This window comes from Rhea pennata, chromosome 18 (genome assembly GCF_028389875.1).
Source record: "Rhea pennata isolate bPtePen1 chromosome 18, bPtePen1.pri, whole genome shotgun sequence".
Lineage (NCBI taxonomy): Eukaryota > Metazoa > Chordata > Aves > Rheiformes > Rheidae > Rhea > Rhea pennata.
This window is the reverse complement of record NC_084680.1, coordinates 13,495,001-13,522,663: the sequence shown is the minus strand read 5'-3', so window position 1 is coordinate 13,522,663 and position 27,663 is coordinate 13,495,001. Positions and strand designations below refer to the sequence as shown.

Sequence of the window (27,663 nt, the reverse complement as noted above, 5' to 3'; positions counted from 1 at the left end):
GGTTTACATTTTACCATTACTTCTGTTAGGAAACTGCTTTCTTTAATTAATGTTTATAGTTTATGTGAGTCACTGTACTTTAAGGAGAATATTTAAAATCAAAGCCAAAGTTTGTTTTCACTGCTTTTTCATACTCAGTGATATTAAACCCTCTGCAGTAGAGGATGTCTGTACTGTTTTTTTCCTCACTGATGTAGCTGGTTCTTCACAAATACAAAAAACTAAGAGGTACCCATTTAAACTCTAGCTGAAAATGGTACTTTCTTTGGTGTTAAGGAAAATCATGTTGCAGAAGAGAGAATAAAGTGTGCCATTCCTTAAACAAGTGATGTCAGTCATTCTAAACTAAAGCTACTGATTTTGGTTTAAACATCTTTTAGTAAGTTTTGATGATGCAACTTGTCTTCAGTGCATGATCTTCTCTTCTTTTGTTGTTTACTGGAGTTATTATATGCAGGAGATAACATGAGAGCAAAATAGATGCTTTGTATGAAATTTTGTTGTTCCATCATATTGGATGTCTTTTCCGCTTTTTAAAGCCCATATAAGGGAAGGGGAAAATGCATTCTTACGAGAACTATGAAGCTCCTGCCTTTAATGGATGGTTTACATTTTAGTCATGGCATCTCTTAATAATAGTAATTCACAGAAAGTAAGGTAGTGAATTTATTTGGATGTGGGAAACGATTAGATGAGATTCATCAAATTTCTATTACAAATAATAACTGCTGTGGTCAGCTTAGGCTTGTCAAAAAAACTCAGTAGCATTCTATACTCTTGACATCTTGTGTGCCTGAAACTAGACTAAAATGTATTGAAACTACATTTTCTGTATTTTTTTTATTATTTTTTGAACCTCAACTAAAAGGTATTTCATGTTTTTTGCACTAGCGCTCTTTTGAGTGTTGAAAATAATTGAATTACTGTCTTAATTTAAACATATATGTATGTATAGAAAGCAAAATCACATTAACTACTTGGGAAATCTTTCTTTAATTTTCAGAGCAATTCATTATCTTATGGCTGTTGCAGATCATTTGTCAGAAATACCATGTGACACATTCAAGGATCTAGCTGGACCTCAGCCTAAGATCTTCTCTTGTTAGAGGGTGAAGTAAGGAGAATTCAAGTGCAATTCTCATACTATTAATGTAGAAAAAGAGAATTTGTTAGACTAAGGTAATTGATCAAGATAGTCTCTAAAGTATGAACATTTGAAAGTAAATGCTCACAAAAGTAAGATTTCTACCACCACCATCCCTGTCTAGGAGGACATAGCATGCTTTTGTGTGGGGTTTTTGTGTTCTCGCCAAAGCAGACATTATAAAAGTATGTCAAATCCGTAGCTTTACTGTGTTGCATGCCAAAAGACCTTTCTCTCCAAGGACCTCATCTTTCATCTTTTTGTGAATGTAGTGTAAATTCTTGTGTGTGTTCAAGGAAAAAGCTAAAATGGTTTAGTACAACTAAAGCGTTTCTTTCATATTTTTTTTTTAACCCTGGTAAGTTAGAAGCTTAAATGCTATAGCATGGACAAAGTGTAAGTGAGTTAGAGTTTAACAAATGTTCACTGGATTAGTAAAGGAAATGTGATTTATACTACTTCTTTTATGACAGAATTTAAAAGGTCTTGCTGTAAGTCTCTCTGTGTGCTTCTTTCTTTTCTTGAAAACATACCACTAAGTTGAAAAGGGAGATGAATCTTGGAAGGAAACTATTAACTCTGAGGGAGTTTATCATTGTTTGAAAGAAAGGATGGTATTTGCATTTGAATTGGCTCTGAGTGTAGCATGTACCACTAATCTTGTTCCTACTAGAAGCTGGTGAGTAGTTTAAGTACTTCCTTCTTTACTTTTCATGTTCTAGTCTTGTATGGTAATATCTTTTTTCTCTTCCCCAGCCCCCACAGTAGATCACGAATGTTATAACTTAAACTCATTGAAGTCCTTGATTCTACTGGGAGATGTCATGATGTACTTGGGCCCTAAAAGTGCTTTACAGTTGCGACTGTGTTTCCATGATAGGACTTTCTCTAGTAGAGAGAACTAGCAGGTTTCTTTCTCTGCAAAATGAGTTTACTGCCACCTCTTAGCATAATCTTTTTATTATCTAATATAATTTTAGATAACAGGGCCAAAATATATGAAATATTTTCTTGAATATAAACACAGTTACCTGTGTAGGATTAAGTTAAGATTTGGTAATTCAAGGGGTCGTAAGCCATATCTGTGCATCTCTCAGAGTAACCATTTTTAATTTGTAAGATGAAATCACTTTGTTAGTTCAAGCCTGCCTGCTAAGTTTTCAGAAATACATAACAGACTAAATATTTAGTGATAATAACAAACGAATTACAAAATTCATTTTTCCCCATTAAGTAAGGGCTTTCTGTAGCACATGTGCCTTTATTCCAGCTGTTTGAAGTTTTTCTATCCTATTTTCATGATACCATGTTGGTACACCTGACTTCCAAAAACAGGATTGGAAAAATAACCAAGTAAACAATAGCTATCTAAGTAGACAGCTATTAGTTGAGAATGCTAATTCTCTCAAATTACTATTTTGTTTTTCTGTTTGACCACTTTTCTTTTAAGTACAAAGAAAGTTGTAGATTTTGACAAAGAATTTACCAGAACTGAAAGGTCTAGGTCAAATAAGTAACATTTGTATGGACTATTTTGTTCAAGGACAGTTCCCAATTTGGGTTTTATAGTATAAATGAAATACGTAACTCTCAAATTGAGGAGAAACTCCTTTTATGAAAAGATACTGGAATCAGAAATAATTTAAGACATCATAAATTCTCTTTCACACATATTTCTTATGCATGTTCTTAGCTAATGATACTAGATTTAATAAAAAGCAGAAATCTTAATGTTCAGCACAACTGTGAAAGTTCTTGATTCCATCTTCTCCAGGTTATTTTTTTGGAAGGGATCTGTTGTTTTTCTTTTCTGCTTCATACTTGTGCTACCTCTGTCTAGAATCTATCTCACAAGTGTTTATTAGTATGCACTGTATTGCTGCTGCTGACACTGTTTAACTAGAGAGGAATATTCTGCATAGAAAGTCTCACTCCTAAGACTTTAAACTCTTTTGTTGATTTATATTTTTTTTAAAGGAGCTTGACATCTTCATCAAGTTCACAGTGGGCCTGCTTTGTTTGCTTTCTCTTGAATGCTTGATAAGATTTTTCTTCTATTGTTTTGTGCAGCAAGGACAGAACTTGCCATGGCTGAGGTGGTTTTTTTGTAAATCCACAATATGGTCATTGTCTGCTGCTGAATAATTGTGGCTGCTTTTTGTACAACCAGAACTAAGGCTTTGGCTGTGAACAGATTCCTTCTTAGCGTGAAAAGAGACTAATCCATGTAAATACAGCCCCAAAATAAAGCTTTACAGAAAAAGGGAAAGGCTGCTAAGCAGGAGGGCAGAGGTCAGCAATTTAACCTTTAACCTAACAAATAAGAAGCATGAAAGTTCCCGAATTGGTTTACAAAGGCAGGCTCCTGTGATCTGTCAGTTTTTCTTTTCATGATAGAGTTGGGTGAGAAAACTGACTGACAGCTAGTGCCTTTTTAACTGCAGGTTGAAATTAACTGCTAAACAGAAACTATTTTTAAATATATATATATTTAGTCGTTTGAACAAATTATTTTCAACTCACTATTTTATAGATTTCCTTGAATTTATAGGGGAGTTTTGACTGATTCTTCTTTTTAAAGTTCTTGTTAGACTCAATTTGGATACTGCATGCTACTGAAGCATTTGATATTTCAGTATTTGAAGTATTTAAGAATTTGATGAAGCACTTGTTGCAATTAATTCTATTACTCCATTAATGTGCCGCTTTAAGAGTAGAGCTGCTATTCCAGTAACTGCAAACAGATTGTGCTTTGAATAGAGTCAAAGAGTTGTTGTTAAACTGGGGGGGGGGGGTGTAATTTTAAGTTTAGTTCATGCTAAGTTACAAAAATTTCCAACAGTGGTTTGTTTTTCCTTATTTAATCACAACAGGTAATCTTGTTAATAAGTGTTAGTTTTTGCTTAAAACTTAATGCATCTGAAATCAGCTGTTACATCTCAATACAGAGATTTCTGTAATGTGTAAAGAACTTTAATTAGAGAGTCATTCAGATGAAAAAGAAACAATGAAGTAATGACTTTAAAGTAGACTCCCTGTAGATTAAGAGTAGAGACTTGAGATTCTTTTTTTCCTAATGTTGTAATCATGTCCCAGCAATGACTAGCATTTGGTTCATCCACAGTTGTGCAGATGCTTCCTGCAAGTCTCTTCAGTGGAAATTCTGGATTTTAGAAACTCTATTCATCTTTAGGCATGTAAATCAGTAATTCTACAGAGAGCATTAGGTTTAACAAGCAAACACAGCAAATTTGGTAAAGTGCAAAAATGAACCAGATCTATTTTTATTGCTCGTCCTTTTTGTTATAGATAGTTCCTTGCAAGTGGAGAATGTAAACTGTAATTCAAAAAGAGATGTATTAGCGTGCCCTAGGCAGTATTACTCTGCTCTTCTTTGGTGTGCTGTCTTTTTGTCATGAACAAAAAGAGAAGTTGTCGTTTGAGGGGGAGTATTTGAGTAGGGTTGTAAAGCAAGATAATTTGAGGTTAAGTACTTCCTTCTTTACTTTTTTTGAGGTAAGCATAAAGTGAATTCAAAACTTCTATTTTAGTTCAGCCATGGTTGTGATAAAATTTTTATGCTACCAAAGACAAGATTGAACTTGCAGTATCGCATATGAAAACCAATACGTGCTCCGTCACAATTAAGGGTCAGTGCGTCGTACTTTTCCTTGTGGCAGTGTTCATGAGTAACAGTGGTGAAGATGGCTTAATCAAGAGCTATATTATATTCTGTCAATATCCTAACATACTCGTTTTCTGTGAACATGGTATGTCATCCGTTGGATTCCATTAGTGGAGAGGGGAGAAAAAAATGCTGAAGGAATGCTGTTGAATTCTGATTGATGAATAAAGAATTTTTTGGCCTTGATTTAGCTACCAGATCCGTCAGCTCTTGGGAAGGTGATTAATATCATGGTGCATACTGTAGATAGTCAGATAATTTAAGACCTTGTAGAATTTCACAAGCTGAGGGGAAAGTACTACTGTTACAGTATAAGGAGCAGAAGTGAAGGGACTAAAGGAAAAGATGTCTTAATTTTGCCAAAAATGTTGAATTGTCCCTGCCTTCGTCAACTATTTGAATACATATGCCTAGGAAGGAATGCAAAAAAATGAATTTGCAGTGAGTAGTTTAAAGCTGTATCTTTGATTTTCTAGTCAAAATTTATACACTTCTAAATTTATGCTACGATGTTTCATGGTGCTGAAGGGAATCACACTTTCAACTCCCATTACATTCTACTGGAATTAACTGAATCCTATCTTTAGTCTGTTTGAAGAGTCACATGTGTTGAAACTGCATAGCTACGAATATTAACAGCAGTAATGCTACCTTTTTGAACTGATTTTTCTCTCTTAAATAATTACTCTTCAGTTATGTCTTGATGATTTATAAGGTACTTTTGAGATCTTATGTTCCAAAGTTCTGAACCAGAAGATTGCTGTGCGGGGAAAAACACCTATCAAAAATAATTAATGCAGAATCAAAATTAAGTGATAACATGTGAAGACAAAAGAATAGTTGACTGAAGTCCTATAGAGTATGAGAAGACACTGAGAGAGCAAGGTACAAATTGGAGGACAAGAGAGTTGCCATTGTTAGTAGTCTGGTATTATCCAGGTTGTGTGTGAAACTACACAGTGAAGTTGAAATTATACCATTATAAAGCAAATAAATGGTACTTTTTAACACAAAGAACAGATTAAGCGAGTAAAATATTTTTATTTTGTTTTCCTTTTTTTTAGAGCATGTGAACACTTTAATTTAAAAGCACTGAATCAAACTCCAAAGGCTTCAGAATAGTAAAATTCACTTCTATGGATACAGTGAATTCTGAAATATATTTTTAAATAAAGAATATGTATCATTGAGATACTTTTAAAATAAAACTTTACAGTATCATTTCTATTTAAGATGGAAAGTATTTTTTTCATAATGCATGAAAGTATGTAGTTTAAAGGTAGGCCATCAGCTCCACATCCTGTCATGTAAGTAATATATTGCATGTATATTGTCCTATTACAGTACATTTGAAAATATCTTCTAGTATATTTTTATCTATTTTTCTTTTTACTTTTTATTAAAAAACATTTCAAAGAATGCATTATTGTTCTTCCAAGGATAAGTGAATTTTGCCACTTACATAAGTTGAAGCCTTTTTTCCCCCCCTTTTTTTCCTTTAACGGCATGAAAATAATTTTCTGGAAAAAAATCGCACTGGAAATACTTTCTAAATGAACATGGGAGCTTGAGCGACAGTCATCTTTTATTGTTACAGCCTTTAATTTAATGAAAGTTTAATAATTTCTTGCCCCTGAAGCAGGTGAGAGCATCTTCTAGATAAACTGGTTTGTATTAATTCACAATGTTGTCTTCTCAAGCCGCAGGATGGATGTTTGTTTTCTTTTTCTTCTGCTGATGTTAGTTCTTAGCAGAAGTGATGTGAAGTGCAGTTCTTGACTTTCGGTAGGATTTAAGATTTTGCGAACGAAAGAAATTGTCAAAAATCATACAACTCTATTGTCTTTTGTATTTGGAAGTATATGAGCAATTACTGAAGGGCAGTATGGGAGGTTTTTGTTTTGTTTTTACTTGAGATAGGAGGAAATGTTGAAAGAAAATAGTCTGTGAGGAAGTAAACGAGATTTTAAATTTGGTTAAGAAATGAGATTCAGGATTCTATCACTTAATTTCAGTAAAATGGTGAAAAGGTGGTAGAATATGAAAACTTTTTTTCATTTATTTATTTTCTGGTGGTTTTTTTAGTAGGTTGCTAGAAGATTGACATTTTATTACTTTCAGAATAATGTGGATTAAAAAATGTGAACATTCTGATGTTTACATATCCTGAAAATAATTTCAGCATCTTTCCATGAATCTGCGTTAAAAGAGGGTAGATTAAGATTAGAGGAAGACTCATTTTTGTAACCAATTATTGTCTTTGCACGATCCTAGGCAAACTCCCCCCCCGCCCTTTTTTAAAATCTTTCGTTGCACTAATAAATGCGTCATTTTGCTACTAGCTCTGAAATAACTATTTAAAGTATTATGTGTGGTTTCCTGATTGCTTAATTTGGTTGAATATGTTTTATAAATGAGAACTGTAACTGTAAATAGCTGATTTTTTTTGACTAAAGATTAAGAAAACTTAAGAAAAGTACACATACTTAGTAGAGCAGTGGTTTTAATGACTGTAGCAGCTAAACACAATGTTGTTAAATTTCTAATGCCTTTGTGTAGTTAATGTTTGTTTAATAAGTTATATATATTTCACATTCTATTTGCTTTGCTTTGCATTAAATATGAGATTGTCTTCTAAAGTTGTTCTTCACTTGTACCTAAAGTAATACCAGATTTTGTTTTGTTCATTGCACATATCTATTCATGATTCAGTCACATTGTTTAATTTGAAAGAGCCTATCAAGAGTGTGAAAATGGATTGAAATAGAGCAAATAAACTTCTCTTAAACCATCCATAAATGGATTAAAATTCATATGAGAACCAGAGACTAATATACTGACTGCATCTTGTCTCATTGTATCTGAAGATAGTAACTACAGAAGGGAAAATATTATGAATATCTGTTTGTTCTGCTTCACCATGATTAATATCCTTTTGTGTTGAAGGTAGTGTTATGTGTTTGTCCTGTGTATCTGTTGCTTTTACTTAAAGGCTTAAGTGTCTTACTAGTGTTTGTGATAGTTTATATAATCTTTTTTCCATATACAATAATGTTAAAATTGTTTTGATTATGGCTTAAGAAAAAATGCTCACAAATTATTTACTCAAAATACATATCACTTTAGTATACTATAGATTCTGTCACTACTATGAATTTAAGATACTAGGAAAGAAGATACTTTGTTCTGAAACTGATACGCTAAATAGCTTTTAAAAGTATTTTCTACTGGAAAGAATTAGCATTTTAAAATGGAAGTATACACCTTTTTGTGTACCTTGGCAGTATTCATAAAACAAAATAGATAATGGTGAGTAAATAGAGTGATTTACTTCTTCAATATTTTTACTCTTTAATACACTGTAGAGGTAAAAAGTAGCAAAATCTCATTATTTGCCATCTCTTACATGAAGATTGCAAAATGCACTGTTAGTTGCAAGCATAAATATGGATTGTGGTATCCAGTAGCATGGTAATTCCGGTGCTTTTTATTTTGATGTATTTCTTGATTGCTTTACTTTACACTGGACACAGGATTAGGTCATTCACCAGATCATCTTGGAGCAATTCTGTACCTAGACTAAATTCTTGGTCTACAGTGGATATCAGACAGACAATTAAAATAGAGTATTGACATGTTTTAAAAATAGTCGTACACCTCAATTTGTTTATCTCAGAGTTTTAAAAACCTAATGACCTCATTGCAGCTTGACTGTAATTACCATGTTTAAATTTCTATGCATTTTTTTAGTTTAAACTGCCTTTGTTTTTTTTTTTTTGAAATCAAAAGAAAATTAATGAGAAGAGACAAAGAGACATCAAAGAGGTTTTCCCTCTGATTGCAGTGTTAGAAGTTTTGCCTGAAAATAGGTTACATTTCTTCTGTTTTCAGCTGAATCCTCATTAACTTTACATTTTAATGATGTCCAGAGCAAATTATACCATTATGGTAGGTGCCTTAAAGGGAAGCTTAAAGGACACCTTTTTAATGTTTGTTTCTTTATTGGTGACAGTATTTGTACCAATATTATAAACAGTGTTAGAGTGCTAAAAATAACTCCCGTAATTTATCAGAAATATTTTCCATTTTTGCCATATATATATATATATATATATATTTGTTTAATAAATAACGTATGTGCAGCATGCTAGGGTAATATCTTCATATTTGTAGAAGAATGGAAATCATGTCCTTTGAAAAAGTTTACAAATTACTTTTGCATCTTATAATCAGTTTATTTTATACTGATAAAATAGAAGGGAGCAGATGATGTAACAAAGCCCCTGGATTTTTTTTGTTGTTTGAGCCTTCAATTGAGGAGATGACTGAAATGCTAATAAAGTGATAATTTATATTTTTACAACAGTAAGATACAGTGTTTTAAGGAGGAACTCTGAATTATCAAATTACTCAGTTTAGGAGAGCAGTATTGGCTGCAGTTCTGTGTTCTAAAGTAATTCTACTAAAAATTAAAAGTGTGTAATTAACTTCTCAGATGAATAATCCTGTTGTATCAAATGCTGCAACAAGAACCTAGTTTTGGTACTCCTTATTTAAAAATAAAAAAAGCATTAAACTGAAATTGACAGTAGTTTGAATGGAAGTTGCGAATCCTTTTGTAATTCAAAACAAAAACAACTCTTAAAAAAAACCCACAACCCTCCATTCCCCAAAACCACATAGCAGTTCTATTCTTCTGTGTTAACCTGTTTTGCTCTTCTTCGCTCCCCCCACTGTTTCCCTATCTAGAAAAATGTGTTGTTTCTGTCTGTAGTTCCATGAAAAATTGTAAAGACCAAAAAGTTTTATGAAAGATTAGATCTTCTGTTTCCATGTTCACACACTTCGTGTCTGCGTATTAACAAACAGAATCTTTGGTTTTCTTGGGCTACATCGTAATCCACAACTGTAAACTAAATATTGTGGAGGTAGTGGGGGCATGATGGGAGGAGAGAGAAATAAGAATGCTCCAAATTTCAGCTATAAGGGTCAAAATCCAATTGACACGAAGAAGTATTACCATATAAGATCTTATCGGCTAGTGCTTCATTACTGCATTGCCGTAACAGAAATTGTTAATGTTTAGTACTTGTTTTTAATAAATTCAATCTCTTCATATATTTCCAGATTTATAATTCCTGAATGTTCCAGAAAAACACTGTAGTGTTAACAAATGTGTTTCTATTCCTCTACAGGTATAGCAAAGGTGTCTTCTGTAGTTGTGAGTGGAATTACCTTTGCAAACCAGCAATATGGTTAGCTCACATAAAATTTTCCCGAGACCTCAAATTTGTAGTCCTGAATATTTAAACAATCCTTTTGGTCCTGAGAATTCCAGCTTAAGGGTACTCCAAATTTTGTGATCTGTTCTTCCACGGAAATTTGAATAGATACTGCAAAAGTTCTAGTACCTTGCTGTATGAGCATATACCTCATAATGTAAATATTTTTTTCCCTTTTATTTTGGAATTCAAAGAAGTCAATTTTGCTAAATAGTGCCTTGGTGACTTCTTCATTCTTGAGTTAGACTACTGTGTCTTGATGGAAATATTTAATAGTCCCATTGTGAATAAGCAGATGAGTAATGCAAGAATCATTAGACACCAAAGTAAAATTGAACTTAATCTTTCCAATTCAGTGTGACTCCTATGTATTCTTTTGATGTTAATAGTTCTTCTGTAGAAAACTGTTCAAAAATCTAAATAGTCATAATTGGCTAGGAGTTACGGCATACCCAAACTTTGCCTCCAGCTTGATGTGTCTTAGGTAACCTCTTGTTAGAAAATGGGTTTAGTTCCCTCAGATTTTCAGCTTCTTGTAATTTAGATGCTATAAAGGAACTTTGAAAGGTGGTGACTTCAGTTCCCAGTTTGACACCTTTTAATTTATATTGATGCCTTCCAATGCAACTTTATTTTGAAGATTGTATCTTTAAAAAATGAGAAGTTGAGTGTGGTTTCCTGCTTCTCTTTCTGACTTTTATTTTGTAATTATTGTAGGATTCACAATAACTTAAACTTTAACTGACATATATAACAAAAAATATTGATTAATAAACTTTAGCTGCCCAGAAGATGTGTATATTTTTTTTTTCTTTTTTGTTGGCATGCAGGATTTTGTGTAGAATCAAATTAGCACTAAAAACCTGAAATGTTCTTCCTGGAAACTTATTTTGCAAAAATTTTTAGTGTGGCTCTTTCCAACCAATTATGCGTTAATTGTAGCGCAAGGTTGAAGAATTCTCATCATTGATACACCTATCCTCCCTTTTCATATGTGTTTCCTTAGTCAGTTTTTTTGTCTTATTTTTCTTGCTTTGTTGTGGTCAATTTGGTTAGTATAATGACAAAGACATGGGCACTTCTTTTTGATAAAGTATTATGTTAGAAATGCACTATAACAGAGATGAGAGCTATTTACAGCCTAAGCTATTGATTTTTAATTAATGTTGCCTAGGCTCATACATGTTGGCAGAATTGTTAACAGCTTGTGGCATTTTTTAATTCACATCTTCTTTTTTGTATTTTGACACTGTCATTCATATCTCATGTAAAAGTACCTCAGTCAGGTTAAATGTGTTAAAACACCGAGCAAAAAAGGAGAGAATGGAACATAGGGCTGCCTAGAAACCTTGATCCATTGCCAAAGTATTTAAACAATTTAGTGTTTTGGTTTTCTAGCTCGAAGCTGCTTCTCAAATCCCTTGCTAATTAATCCAGTTAATTCTTTGTAGACTAACTGTATGCAGGGCTTTTTCTGTGCTTCTATCACCAAGAACCCTGTTTTGTGTTTGAAGCAAACCTAAGCTCTGTTATAAAGGTTGTAGTAATAAAGTGAGTGTTAGCAGATGTAAATACAGTGTTTTGAGTCTTTTTAAAAGGAGTTGTGTTTGTGTGTGTAGCTTCTAATTTAATCTTTCATGTTTAAAAATTAAATATATATACTCATATAAAAAGATGGAAAGGATTTTTTGACTGGTTTGATCATGTAAGAAAAGGGAGTAGAGTCCCCATTAAATGATTATGGCATAAGATACTACTGTTACGATATTACATTTAGTGTTATATAAGTTTACTTTTCAACAAATTAAATATAATAAATGTTGTTCTTCTCTGTAATCCAAAATGGATGATTGGATATTGGGCAGACAATAAGGTTTAATAAGAAGGAGAGTTTTCAGAAATGACCTTTTGATACTTTAAATTCTATGGATTAGAGTGCAGAGGTGGTATGAATTTAGACCTGGAAAAAGTAGCTAGGGAGCAGAGAGGTTGGAAGCCCAGTTAGATATGATATGATATAGTGAGAAAGAGAGTATACATTCCTCTTCTCAAAGTGTGCTTATCTGCAACTAAAGCAGCTATATATATGTAGATATGCTGTATGGCTCTTGAGCATACTTCTAACTTTTAGATCTATTAGAAACTCCCACATCATCTTGGTTATTGATGCGAAGCATACTATTTTGTGCAATAATGTAACTCTCCCTCTAGCCATCAGTGATGTTTCTTCTAGGTACTATGGCAAAAATAGCTCTGTGAATGTTCTACACCATCAACTTTCCCAGTTATTTTAAGCAATTGCTTTTGAGGATCTTTGTGTAGTTTCTATTGGTTTCTTTCCTGTTCTGTGCAAGACTGTTTGGTTTTTAACTGTTTTCTTGCAAATCAGTGATGATGTGTATGTTTTGGAGAATATGCTTGTGTTGCCAGGTGGCCGTAACAAGTCAAGCTCCTAGTTTCCTTCATCATCCTCAAGAGGTTAGGAAGTCAGCACAATGCGAATTGGTGAAGAGATGCCCTTCAGCATGTTGTGGGCTGACCTCTGAAGAAAACATTTTGGAAGTGTGTTAAAGTTGCATTTCTAGATTCCTTTTTAGTTGGTAGTGAAGGAAAAAATAGCCTGTAGCAAATCTCTTGCTAAGAGTGGGTAGAAAGAAAAGAACTGGCAGAATTCTTGAAAAAGTCTGTAAGTGAGGTTGGGAGTTTGTTGTGTAATAAATCTGGGGAAGAAAAGGAGAAGAGAACTTTATGAAATGGCTAGTTTTACATACACCTGGTTTCCAGGGCTAGTAATTAATGTAACGTGGTTATGAAACGTTTCTTTTCAGAGCTATACTTGTCCACTGCCTGCAAAGTGTCTTCATGCTAAGTATGTGTCATCATATAGGTTGAAGTGTACCAAATTTTTTTCAAAAATAAGTGTTCCCAATGCATTTATGTTTTGCAATTAAAAATCCTTTTGATAACTATACCTTTCCGGCAGGAAGAAAAAAGAATAAGGCTAAGGTTCCTGTGTTTTTTAAATTTTTAGCGAGGTGATAGGTTTCCTGTCTGGTTGTGTTCAGTAACATCAAGCTCTTTCCTATATAGAACCAGCAAGTCTTCAAGCTGATAGTACTGCTTTAAATAAATGTTAAGCTTCTTTTCTTAGAGACCTTCTTTTTTTATATAGTATCACACATGTCATAAGTGAGCTTTGTTAATAGTAGCTGAAAGCATTGCAGATACAAAATAGGTCAGTAATGCAAATGTAAACATACCCACAGTTCTCTTGTAGTGCTTGATGCTGTCCAGTTAGTGAACTTTACCCCAAAACAGATAAGTCATTCTAAGTAGCTGAACACTTAGTTATTTTTTTTTTCTTTCATCTTGCTGTCATTAGCTAGATGAGGTGTATTTTTCCAGTTCAACACATTCTCCCTTTCCTTCCTACCCCCGCCGCCTCAAGAAGTTCAACTTCTGTGATCGTATCTGAATCTATGGGAGTTTTTTGCAGAAGAATATATTGAATATATTTTTATATTTTACAGACTTTGCTGTCTATTTATTGCTTCAACTTGTAGGCTTTCAGAAGACATCAGTGATACTGCAGCCTTAATTGAGGCTCACTGTTAACAATTTTTTTTTTAATTCACTTTGAATTGTATGGCTCCTAGGTATTTTCTTTACTATTTTGATAGAATGGACACTGCTAGTATGACTGATGAGAAGGGAATTTTGCTTGGGAAGGGAATGTTACTCAATTCCAGTTGAAGCAAAAAGATGAAATTAAATACTAAAGGGTACAGGGCTAAGTTCTAAAGTGTATCAACAATATAAGTATTGATATGTTTTACATAGTCTTGCATTTCTTAAAAAATAGGTGATACTGAAGCTGTATTTGTTCAACTTGTTTATTGGTGGCTAAGTTTGAAGGCTTCTCTGTGTTGTGAAATGAGACTGTTCCTAGAACAGTTTGCCTGAAGGAGGTGAAAAAAGGTCTCACTGGTCCCTATCTCTTGAACTTGCTAATTTACAACTTGAAGTAGGAAGCGACACATGCTAAAACTAACATGGAAAGCTGAACTAGTATGAGAACACCTTTTATTTTATCTTTAATATAGTTGGGACTATTTCAGAACTAGTTGGCAAAATTTTCATGCTGCATGCAAAATAAGGCATTTCACTCTTACATCTGAAGCATTATATTTAATATATTCATTCACAATAGTGTCCAAATAGTGATGTTTATAATATCAGAATTGCAGTCTAAACCAATTGGACATGGTACTATATTTAAAAAAGAAAGGGGTGGAAGGAGATAAAAGGAACAAGTAGAATTTGAATATTAATTGTGCTGTCATATTCCCAAGAGGAGTTGGTGGTTGTAGACAGCTACATAAATGAAGAAGACATCACAAACAACTGTGTTTTACTTGTTCTTGTCGTAGGCTCTCAGATCTTTTTCTCCTTCCACTTCTAATGGCTGGAGGAATTCTTTGGAGATTGGAAGTTGTATAGTCTCAGACTTGTAATAGTTTACTGAACATAAGAGGCTGAGTCTTCAAGTATCTGGAAATCCTACAGTAGAAATGCGGGAGAGTTTATATAACATCACTTAATGAACATAGTCATAGTAGAAATCACAATCTCATGCTAACCCAAACTCACAAACAAACACTCTCTAGCAAGCCCTAAGGCTTTTTAATATGAACAGGTATATTCCTGTGCGGTACTATTGAGTCTTCTGCTACAGTCTTTAGTTCATTCTTGTATAAAAAAGCTGTCCAGCTTGCCATTCATCACCATGCATCATTTCTGCTACAGAAAAGCAGTAGAATCAAGATTGGAATTCCCAGTTTACTGTGGTGCAGTTTCATCTCTGATAGTGTTTTTTTTTCTGTCTCAATGCCATTTGAAAAAGCAAAGCATCTTAAAATAAACAAATACGTAATAATAGCAATTTTGAGTCTACTAAAACCCAGAATAATTCGGAATAGCTTGTTTGCTATAAAATGATCTTGCTGTGCAAGGATATTCCCATAAGAGATGGTGTTTGTGTAGATCAATAATGCAAAGCAGTGTCATTGGGAACTGGTGGTATTCCATTAAGGTAGCATATGATAACTTTGAAACTGAAAACAATTTCAGACTACCACTATTAAAAGTATGAAAGTAAGGTCAGATTTTTAGATATTATGAATTTTGCATAGCTTGAGGCTTAGAAATCAATATTCTCTATTTCATGTTTAACAAAGAAGATATTCTCTGTGTAGTATAGGCAATTATATGATTGCTGAAGAGTAGTGGTTTTGGTTTGTTTTTTTGTTTTTCCTTTTTAATTCAACAGCGTAATTCAGAGCATATGGTTGGCTAGAACACTTTTGTTCTGAGTGCTTTTTGAGTCAGTTCAGATTAAACCTGAAATGAGACAATTTGTATAACAGTGAATATATTTGTACAGTACTTTTATGTATTTGCCTAATAATATGTCTGTCTGAATTTATTATTGTTGATGAATTTTTAGAAAGAGATTAAAAAGAATGATGATGTTAGAAAAGATTTCCAGACTATAAAATGCTGCTGTGTCCTGTAACACAGGAAGAATATAGGTTATTAGAAAATTAAACTAACCTTAATATCATTAGAACTAAATGGTTACACTATTGTAGTTTGGAAAATGTTTATAAAACACAAAGTATTTTCTAGTAGTGAAACTTCTAGTGGTATTTTGGAAAATACTATTTGTTTTCATTAGCAATTCCTTTAGGTTTTGTAATGTAGTCGATTGATTGCCATGGCCATGTTGTGGTTTTACATGAGTTCCTTGTAATATAGTTTTTCTAAAAAGCAGTATTACATTGAAATATTTTTCCTGGCTTTCTTCAGAACAACAAAGAGAATTAAAAATTAGCTGGTTGACACAGGAAAGTAGAAAAATTCTCTTAAAGTTAGTTGAATAAAAAAATTTTTTAATAGAAGTGCTTATTAAAATGCCAGTGTTTTATATGAGTTAAGATGGCCATAAACTGGCATTTTGTCAAATGCATCTTTTATTTTTGCTGTAAAAGGCTAGCTTGAAAAAACTGTGTTAGAGTATGTATGCTTGACCTCTCATCAGAAACAATAATAAGGAAAAAAAGGACATATGTATACTACTTGAAATACGTGTTTTGTAAATACTAAAGATGGTTACCATTTCTTGTAAAAATGTGAAAACTCTAGTTCCTTCAGAGTTTGCATCTGGAAACCTAAGCTGAATTGAAAGATTTTCACTATCACTGCTTGTGTTTGGCACTGTTGAACTCTAGATGATGCACTAACTCTGGATTAATTTTTGCTGCATGCTGTTTACAGGTGATGAAGATTTGTTTATTTTTCTTCCTTTAGTCCTTCTGAGGACTTGAGAAAAAAATCTTTTATTGTGTAAATCCTGCCCAATGTGGTATTAGCACTGTGAAATTGTCATGTTTAAAGCATAGCATGAAATATTAGTTAACTTTCTTTCATATTTCCAAGACAAGGAGGGCTTGCCAGCTGCTGTTGAAATAAAGAGGCTGTCACCAGGCAACTCTGCTGTCTCAGAATATATATACAAAGAGGCAGGAGAAAAGCAAGCTCAGTATTCATAACATGAGCACTCAAAATATGTCTCCATTAAACTTACAGACCAGTGAAAAGGTTATGAGAAAACATACCAATTGAGCAGAAATCAATTTAAAAAAATCATTTTTTAAAAAAGCTTGCTTAAAGAATGTGCTGTTACTGAACTTCAGCATTTAATTTCTTTTGTATAATTATTGCAGGTTATCTGGAAGTGTGTATAATTTTTTAAAGTTTCTAAAAATGTTTCAAAACAATTCTTATTTTGGAAGTTAGGTTTTATGGCTTTCTTAGAACATTGAATTAGGATGTTTCCTGATTGTATTACAAGTATTGTAATACTTTCCTGATTGTATTTACAAGTTTTATCTGCTACATAATTTATTGAGTAAAATTACAGGAAAAAAAATGAATGGAAAGTATAATCCATTCAAAATTTGCTGCTGGTAGGGCTCCAGCAGTTTCTTACCTTTCTAGTAATGCTGAATTTCTGGGCTGGCTGAAGAACAGATGGTTATGAAGAGAAATATTGCCTTAAGTGCATAGTACCACAAACTCAAAGAAATTATCAACCATATTTTAATATATACTTGAGGTATGACTAAAGTAATTAACTGTTGCATATAGAAGATCTGAAAACCTCAGTTAAAGATGATAGAAACATGTAGGAAGCAAGACTTGAAGTACTTTTTTGTGTTCTGTTTTTTTGATCTCTGTTATTTTAGATTTAGCTCTATATTATGCATCCTCTTTTTATAGTTCTAGATTTAAATTTTAGACTGATACTGACATGACTAATATGGACTGAAATTTTTTATTCTTTGTAAAGAAATAATTGAGTTTTCTTATCACTGAAGTTATCTTATGCCTTCTAATTTCTTCTTATTCTTACAGTTCAGAGTTTTAGTAGAAGAGAAAATCATCTGTATTGTTACACAACTGGTTGTACACTATTTTCTTGATGAAGCAAAAGGAATTAAGGAGTTAATGTAGATGTAATTCCTCAACTGTATGTCAAATACTGCACACTGTCTTATAAGTCAAATAAGAATTGGTAAAGTTTTGATTAAATCTGGAGCCATTCCATATGAGCAGTTGAAGATGGAACATGTTAGGTTATAAAAGTGTTATAAAAGTGTTATAAAACTATTCTGGTATGTACATTTTCCAATATCCTTTTGCTTATCCTGTATCGTATCTGAGCTTTGACACATTCTTTTTTTCAGCCCACTGATTCTTAATCTGCTTGCATTAGAGCTTGATGTTCTGGAAGGGAAGAGCTGATCTTATTCCTTGAGAGAGAAAGGAATTACTTCAAAACACAGAACAGATTTGAAATAAAACATAGACTGAATTGACTTTTCAGTCAGTAGTCTTTTTTACTTTTTTTCAAATTCTCAATGTTCTTTTTTTTTTGATATATTTTTGTTTTTCAAATAGTATTAAAACAGATTCTGTCAAAGGCAAAACAGTATCGGGGGAACTGGAAATCCCATTCTTAGCTCTGCTCCTTTCCTGTAGTGGAAGGATGTGTAGCACTGAGCACCTTTTAAATGGCAAGCCGAACATTATGACAGCTTGCTTTGGACCCAAATTACTGATCAGCAGTTACTGGAAGCTAATGTACGCCTTCCTTTCTGTAAAGGACAATTAAACAAATGTTTTCCAAAAGTCAGTGTAGTTTATTTTTCACACTCATTGTACTTGAGTATTTTTAACATGATTGTAAAATGAATTTAAGCAAAGCCCCCTTAGATGGGAAGTTGGTTTTGATGCTATAAGCATCATATTTAGGATTTACTCTGAATAGGTCATAAAGCTACTGATGGACTAGTTCATGTGCTGGAAAACTGATAAGAGAAGAGTAGCTGGAAATCCAGCCACATCAGATGAACAGGAGCTTAAGGGCAACTTTCACAGTAGTATGACTATGACTTTTTTCAGTCACATTGTAGAGGAATTTACAGTGAAAATGCACTCTTCTTTCAGTGAGCTCTTTCACTGACTGTCGTTTTATTCTTGCAAGCAGATATGAAATGATAGTCTTTCTGATTCTATGACTGAACTGTGTGCTCCAGACAAACAGACATTTGAAACAGCCTTCCACCTCTATAGCTGTTATTCATTACTTTTTTCTGCACAAATAGTACAAAATAGTCAAAATAGAACAAGGTATTTGCCATCCAGTGAATAAATCTAGTAATGCGTTTCAAATTATGAAACTGGATAATTGTGCAAAGAACTGATAATATTTTCTGCTCCTCTCCAGTGTTACTTTCTGCTGATGGGACAATTTTTGTCCAGAAAGTTTGTTAAACAATTTAAGAAATGTCATAAATATTTGAAAACATGATTTGGCTTTAGTTCTCTCTATACAGCTATATATGTGTGTGTGTAAGACTGGAATTTTTCACCAGCTGTTGCTTAATGAATTGAAAGTTATCTTTGTAATTTTAGAGTTTCATCGGTTTGTTATGATGTAGCTCAGTATCTTCCTAAAAACAAGTTTGTTTTTCATGAATTCCTGAAGTGCCTTAATTTCGTACAATATAACAGTGATCGTCTAACTCGCCTTTTTAATATACACTTTCATAATAAATTAATATTCTGTCATATTGAAGAGCAAGTTGCTTTGTGTATACCAAAACTTTACAATCTTGAATTCAGTGCATCACCTGTGGAATGAGTGTGCCAAGACAAAAGATTACAAATCAAAAGTTCGATTTTCTTCATTCACATTGGCATCAAAGTTACTACAGACTTATGACTACTCTCAAGAAATAATACTGTGTATGTTGGTCCTATAATGTTAATTAATGTAACTAAGCATTAGCAGTTATTTCAGTCCTTTAATTTCCTTTCCCCTCCCTGTTTCTAATGTTGACCTTGGCTTTGCTAGTCTTAGAAATTCTTAGCAATTGTTTTAGAGTTGGCCCATGCTTTTTTTTTAATTTATTTTAAGCAATATCTAGAGAATAGAGAGTTACCTTATCTCATTAGAATACCTGTTTTAAAAATTTGACCAGCTTTTTCTTTATCCAAATCTTCATTTCATGTGAAAGGAAGGTGCAGACATAATGTATCCTATTGTATCCTATATTAAAAGATTGACTGTTGTGAAATCTTTTTATTTTGGCAAAATGTGTCAAATACGAAGTCTAAGTTAGCATTTACATAGGAAGATATCTTGTATTTGGTGTAAGCTATACCCAAAGTGCAACAAATATTTGACTTAAGAGCTTGATTTAGCCATTTTATAAACTTATTGTAGTTGAAAGGAGAAGACAACCTGTGTGTGTTTGAAGTGTTAGCTTGGAGGCCTTATTACAGAAAGTAGTACTATTTCTGGCAGTTTTTCTATAGTTAGGGCTGTTAGCTTTCTTTGTCAGTTTTTGATACCAAATAGTCTTTTGAATTTTAAAATTATATTCAGTTCTCCAAAATAAAGAGAATTTCTTTATGTAAAACGCTATGAGGAAGTAGTAGCTTGTCAACTTGCTTTATTTTAGACAAATTTTTAAAAACATGTAAGATACTGCTGAACATGGTCTTTGAAAGTTTTTCTCCTCCACTGTCCCCCTAGCTCTTGGTGTGTTAATAATAGAAAGACTATTATGGAAATCACAGTGAATTGCTTAATCTGTCCCGTTTTTCTCTCTTCCTCAGTTTCCTGTGATGTATATTTTATGTTCCCTTTGATACACTTTCTCTTCTCGGTAGTTCCCACTTTTGGATCATTTTACTGAATTCATACACGAAATTCTGCTCAGAGTTGCAAACTTGATATTCTGTTTCTAGACTGCACTGTTATGAAAATCATTTTCTTGTTACTAGTTAGTTTTTTGGCAATTACCGAATAGGCTTCCAAGTGTTCTCTCAAGAAAAAGAAGCAAACTTTGCAAGTCTGTTTTTATGGCGTTAATGTCAGTGGACTCATTTGCACAACAACTGATGTATGTAATATTTGTTGCTTTGCCTAACTGGTAACTGTACTACATTTATAAAAACTTCAGTAACTGAAAACAATAGGTTAGTGTCTGCTATTTATGCATAAGTAGTCACAAAGATGCAAGCTGCATCCCAAGACGTGGAAAACTTGATGTTATCTACATGAATATTTTCATTGCATAGTGTCCTCAGGTGCGTTGTTGTTTGAATATTGAACCTGCATACTTACTGTATGTATTAGTATTTTGCGGTAACTTCTATTGCAAGGTCTTTTGAAATAGCCGCCATTGTGATTCTGACAGTATTTATGTTTTCAATCACATTATAATTTCAAAAGAATTATAGTTTGTAAAACATTCTCATATAATTTTCTTTTGCATCTTGGGTGCATTGAGTTTTATTTCTTTACAGTAAGAAGTATTTTAAAGCTTTAATCTTTTATTCTTTAAAGCTTCACACCCAGAAAAAATATTTTTTTAAAAAGTTTTTTCTGCCTGAACTTGTTCTGGGGTGTGACTGTCTTCTCACATGTGTAGGTTTTCCTTTTCCCTCTTTTCTCCAACTCCCCCCCCCCCCCCAACATCCCCTCCCACACACTTTTCTCTCCTCCCCTTCTTCCCCCACCCTTGCAGTTTAGGGGCAAGGAGAAGTGTGTGGCTGCACTGAATACAGGACATGGAGTTTCCTGAGGTTTGGAAAGAAGTTTACATTGCTTTTTAGGTATGCTGCATAAGTACTATAATGTGTAATGAGTGTTGAAATTGCAGTTACTGTTAACAGAAATCCATTTAATTTTAGAGGAACAAAAAAAGTTGCAACTAAAGACCCTAAAGAATTTAATATCTTAAATAAAACTGTAAGACTTTAAAGAACTAAGGTCTTAAATTATTTAGGGAGGAAAAATGAAGTATTTATCATTGTACTTTTCAACGTGAGGTTAGTGTATCTGAATGATTTGTAGCCAATATATTTTTTTTTTTGTATATGGTAACTGTGAGGTATATATAGATACATATAGATATATATTTAATAACTTCCTTGGGTTTATAATTTCTATGTCTTTCAAATACAGACCAGTTTGAGTATGTCTAGCATTAATTAAGCATGCCTCTTTAAAAAGCAGAACTCTTCACTTTATGATATAAGAAAAGTTGAGAGTAAAGAGGAACATAGTTACACTAATATGCCATTGTAGCATATTCCCATCCTGTCATCTGGAAAATTAAATCAGGTTACAGCATGGATTAATGTCCAGAATTGTGAGGAAGGGAAGGTAGTGTCTTAAATGCCATGAAATTGAACAATAGGATTATACAGTTCACAGCTAATTTTGATATTCTTCTGTATTTGGATTTTTGTTGAGCAAGATTCTACAAGGAAAAGCAGTATTAGTTTTTAGGACTTGTCAATAGTCCCGTATTTGCTAAAATACTGCTAATAATAGCTTGAATGTTGTTCAGTGTTTTGTACGATAATATAGATAATATTCATTGATATGAAGTAGAGCTACTAATCAAGGGAGAATTAAATGTATTAGCAGTGAGAACTGTACTTGCATAGTATAGACTCAGTGGCTTATGTTATCCACTTCTGTTGATCTTCTGTAAATATATGGTAAAGAAGCAGAATGCTGCTGTGACAGAGCAGAAAAGTTTCAGTCTTTTCTCACTGAGAAAAGCATTTTCTTCCCCCTTCCTTTTAAAAAATAGAAATATGAGCACTTGCAAAAATTTCATGTGAGAAGTGATTCAGCTGCTATATGTTACTGTTTTCCCTCAATACCACCTCTTTAAATAGTGGCCAAGGAAACTGCTTCAAAAATAGACATGTGATCGATTTTGTATGTGTACCTTCTCCCCTCCCCTCTTCCTAATTGAAAATGCCCTAGAACAGGACATCTGTTGTGGATCTCTAGGTCTTTGGCCAACCTACACTTTACAGGCTGCAGCTACTCTGTATGGAGCTGTATCCTCTGGGAAAAGGGCTTACAAAGGCATACACCAGGTTGGTAAGTGAATCACTTTGACCTGAAGCCACTAATGAATTTCCTAAAGTTCATAATGATAATGCCATTGAGGAAAAACTTCCAAAGCTGAATATAAACATTAGGGATAAAATAAAGTCGACTTTTCTTAATACAAACAGTTATAGTTTGAAATCTGATGTGTATTTCCTTGGAGTTTTGTCTGTACAAAAACAATGTATTTTAGCCTTTATTTTGGAATGTTATTATTTGTGTACTTTCTTCTTTACACTTGTTACTGCCTGCTGCTTTCAGATGCTATAGGTCAATCTATCTTACTGATGATTATATACAGTTATTTTCAGGAGACGTTTGTAAGCAATTGCCTTAGGCAGAAACTGTGTGAATCTTGTGATATTTTGTGACCTGGAACTTAAAAAATTGGAAATGAAGAAAGATAAAGAGGAGATGGTAACTTAAGTTACCACAACATAGATTCAACTGGGAGCATGACTTCTGTTCTTTGGGAGAAGCTTTTTCTTTAGATTGTGAACTTCCACTTTGTTTTGTTCTGTTTTGCCATGTCGCCTTGCATTGAACCAGACTCAGCTTTTTGTGCTTTGTGCCCTGGAAGTCTTCGAGCTCTGCACTTTACTCCAACTGTGTAAGAGGTTGGTTGGAAGGATCTCGGAGTCTGTTCTGCTGTTCTGATGTCAGCAAATGGATTTCACTTTGCTGAACTTGAAAACATGCTTTTTTGTGTATAAATATTAAAATAGAAAAATATTTGAAGATCATTCTATTAGAGAGTTTAAGTACCCAAAGTAAGCATTCAACTGTTTTGAATTTTGAAGGCTTTTCTTACTGTCTAGAGAAACAATGTAGCTACAAATAATTCTGCCTGCAGTGTGCAAAATAAATAATTGTTAGTCAAGGTGTTCAAAATTTTCAGTTATTTAGTTTTAGAGGCAGAGTTGACAGTCCGTTATGTTCATGTCTTAACCTAAGATTTCATATAAGTGCTGGAGCATATTTTACTGATACCAGTATTATGATTAAAGTTGAATACTGAATGCCTGTGTGAGGTACCACCCTGTAGTCCTCCGTTTCTATACCCGTTTTCCTGTGCTCAGAAGAATACGGTTATTGTGCCCATAGCAATTTAGGTCAGGCATGGGTTATTATGCTCCTTGTGTTCTCTCTTATTCTATGGAGAGCCTGGGCGTGCTGTATGGTACAGGTGTTTGTTTTGCAGTTTGTGTTTCATGAAGTCAGATGTCTTGATGACCACTATTTAAATGCATGTATTTACATAAATCTTATTTTAGTGAGGGTACTTCAAGTTCTTGGAACTTTATGTAAGGATCCAAAGCAGTAATTACCTGATAGAATTTAAATGTCATTTTTATTGTGTGTGTGTGTATATATATGTACGTTAACATAGCTGAAAACACTTTTAAAATAAACATTACATTAACAGTGAATACTGGATAAAACAATGAAAACTGTAATGAAATGTGATGTGCTCTTTTTCCATTATGTAGTGTTTTCCAAATAAAGATACTGGATTCTTAATAAACATTCCCAGACTATTTAAAAGTTGAAATGATGGAGCTGACGCAATGTAAAATATAAAGTACTTGTAAAAACATGCAGACATGGAAGTATACAGCTGCCAGATGTAATTTAAAGGTGGCTTTCTTAGCCCATTTAAAGTTGTGTTCCAGGTTATACAGATTAGCCATTCTGAGACTGTTACGAAGGAATGTCATCAAAAGCAGGCAGTAAACAAACTGTGTATCTCACTGTCTTGTTGAACAGGCACGTGATGCCAAGTGTGATTCCATAAGGTACTTTGCACCTCCAAGTACTTATTGCTGTTATTTCCATAGAGACTGATGGATGTGAAGTCAAATCTGATTTCATGCAAGTAAACTATGGATGAAATTAAGTATTTTCTGATGTATACAGTTGGCTGGCATGAGAAGTTTTTATTTATATTAAAGACATTACAGCTTATGAACATACCTAGCGCTGTGTGTGAGAAGTTGCCATTTGTTTTGTCTTTAAAGCAAGGTAACAGCTACTTTTTTTTTTTCTTTTTTTCCCCTCCAGTACAGCAAACATCCAAGCAACTGCTCTTGTCTTATTACCACCTTTCAGTCTTTTGCTATATTTTATCATCTATCTTTAAAGAAGTAGAAATAATCTATCTTTTTAGGGTACAGATCAATAGACAAGTAGAAGTTTACGTAACAGCAAAGTAAAAATTATACTATAGTGAATAAGTTATGTTACGAAGCACGAAGTTTAGAAACATACCTCATTTTGTGTCACTGAATTGCTTAAAAGGCTAATTTTAATAATCACTATCTGGCTATCCGCTATCTATGTTTTTTTTTTTTTTTTCCCCAACATTTTCCTGTTACCAAGCTTGCTGAAGACTTGATATGAAAAATAGAGATTCTGAACACTTACAACTTATGAGCAACTAATGGGCTAGATGGCTTGTAGGAAGGGTTCTTCAAATGTGGCATACCTGCCACTTGTGGTATGCAAGGATAATCCATCCCCACTGCCTTTTCTCCAGAGAAGGTGGAGGCCAGCCTTCTGCACTTGCACTGGCTGGCACAGAGGCATGAGAGATGACTGTCAATATCGCTGTTCCTGTGTGAGAAGAGGAAGAGATAGGGCTAGACAGCAGAGAACCAGATGTTGCTGTTACTACAGCTGGGATATATTTCAAATCTTTCCATGATAATAGGACTTGGCAAAAATTTATTTTAGAAGCAACAGTCTTAAACTAATATAAAGATGATCTGGAGAAAAATGTACGATGGTTTCTGACCTAGTGGGTTAAAAATATTTGTTATGGTTTGTTACTCGTTGTTGGTAATTGCCCAGCACTCTAGCATAGACAATGACTGTGAATGAGTTGGTGTTGAAAATTTTGCCAAATCCTGTTCATTGTATAGTCTAGTCCACTGCTGCACAGAACTTGCTGGTCCTTGGAAGAGATAAGGAGAAGAGAAAATCTTTTGGTTTAGTCTAAGTTTACTTACTGGGACTTTCCTGTGTTAGAGACCCATATGGAATATGCAGAGTGTTATTGAGAGGGAAGGGGAGAAGAAATATTGGAATTTTTTTCAAAAAAAGAAAGAGTTCTGTCTATAGATGATAATTTTCTATAGCCACTACTCAGCCTTAATTCATGATGGCACATAGATTTTTTTTTTTTTTAAGAGACAGAAAAAATCCCACTATTCTGTTAGAGTGAAAGTTCCTAAGTGGAAAAAGAAAATCTGAACTGATGTATATAAACAAAGCCAAAATTAAACAAACTCAGAATAACCTGATAAAAAATCCTTGATCGTGATTTTTTCATGTTACTGTTTAGGTGGTGTTTTGTTTCGTTTTAATGAGACTGGTTTGTAAGCTGGCTTCTGAGATGTTGAAAGCACCAGCACGTCTTTATTTGTCCATGACAACTTTCTGCTAACAGCACTTACCAGTGAATCTTAGAATATCTTGCAGACTGCTGCACAGTCTACTGCATGGTGATTTTCATACATGTTTGCCTTCTGGGTTTACTGAAATTCTGTAGAATAGGCTTGTGTGGACCTTTGTGACAACGAGCTCTTGAAACACAAAAGGGCATTCAAGATGCTAAGAAAAATATGCATTTACATATTTACAGACACATGAAAATGTTGTTGACATCTTAGTACGTCTGATTGCTTTGTTGCTTTTCTGAAGAATGCGAATGAGTTTAGAGGAAATACACTTTGGGTTTATATACTCAATTTCTCATTTTCTTTAAAATGAGAAATGATGAAATTCCGTGTGTGTGTGTGTGTGTGTGTGTGTGTGTGTATTTATACATATAATTTATGTTGAGTTTGAGAGTAAATAGGCCAACAGAAAATTGGGGGATGGAGGAAGGGAATGTTAGTGTCACGCTCCAGGCTCTTTTGCCAGTTTTTAAGCAACTGCGTGTACCTTGATTTACAAATTCAGTTCCCATTTCTTTCATTGATTTTCTGTGTAGTTCTGAAAGATTATCCTCATGTGATGCAATTCTTAAAAAAAAAAAAAAAAAAAAAAGAAAAGAAAAGAAAAAGAAAGAATATGCATCGTAATAGACGATACTTTGTTCAATCCTACTCTAATGTTGTACTTGCTTTAGTGACATAAGAAATTGTATTGTCCAGTTAGTTGTTACTTGAAATACTTGTGTATGTATCTGTAAGACTGCTCGTGTGAGTTCAGCTGGTCTCATTGGTTTGCAAGTTTGGTCACTTGGCCCACGCATACAGACTTAAGAATTTTCAAACTAAAGCTTTAAAAGGCAATCTCTTGCATTCAATTTCTACTCTTTTTCTGTTTATGTAAAAGGATTTGCTTATATTTAAATTTATATATGAAATTTTATGTATTATATATTTATATATATTTGTATGTGTGTGACAGTGGTATGTTAAAATTAAACATCTGATTGTGTGGAAAAATTAAACTAAGAAGTTGTTAAAGTACAGTCTTGCTGTATTTATAATTTAAAATGAATACTTCTTAACAAAATGTTTGCATCTGCTAGCAATTGAATTGCCAATCAGCTAATTTATTACTAAAGTAAATGTTGCCAATAAGAAATCTAGAGTGGGACTATTCTAAAACAATAATATACGGTGTATATGTCATAAAATGATTCTCTTCCCCTCAAGCCTTAGCTACAGTGCAGTATAACAATAATTGAGCAGTAAAGATTGTTTATGCAGTTTCACTAGGTACATAATGATCAAAATTTGTGGAAACATTGTATAAAAAGTCAAGCATCTGGTAATAATGTATCCAGTGTGCCAGCTTCAAATAATTGAACTGATCAGATTGCCCAAATGTTAGCAATGGTGTAGGACGCTTCTTGATTTTTCTATGTATTACATTTTATTGTGAACTCTACTTAATGCGTTTATTTTAATAATTGGAAAATATCTTTGTAATATGGAATCTGACCATTTCAGCCATATTCTTTAGAAAAATGGATGGCTTTGAAGGGTCCTAT

The 27,663-nt window shown here is 33.4% G+C and overlaps 1 protein-coding gene across 8 annotated transcripts in view; it reads left to right on the top strand.

The window, feature by feature from the left end:
- Positions 1-27,663, top strand: part of DENND1A (DENN domain containing 1A) — a 220,941-nt gene that overhangs the window by 12,595 nt on the left and 180,683 nt on the right. The gene's annotated exons all lie outside the window — the stretch shown is intronic.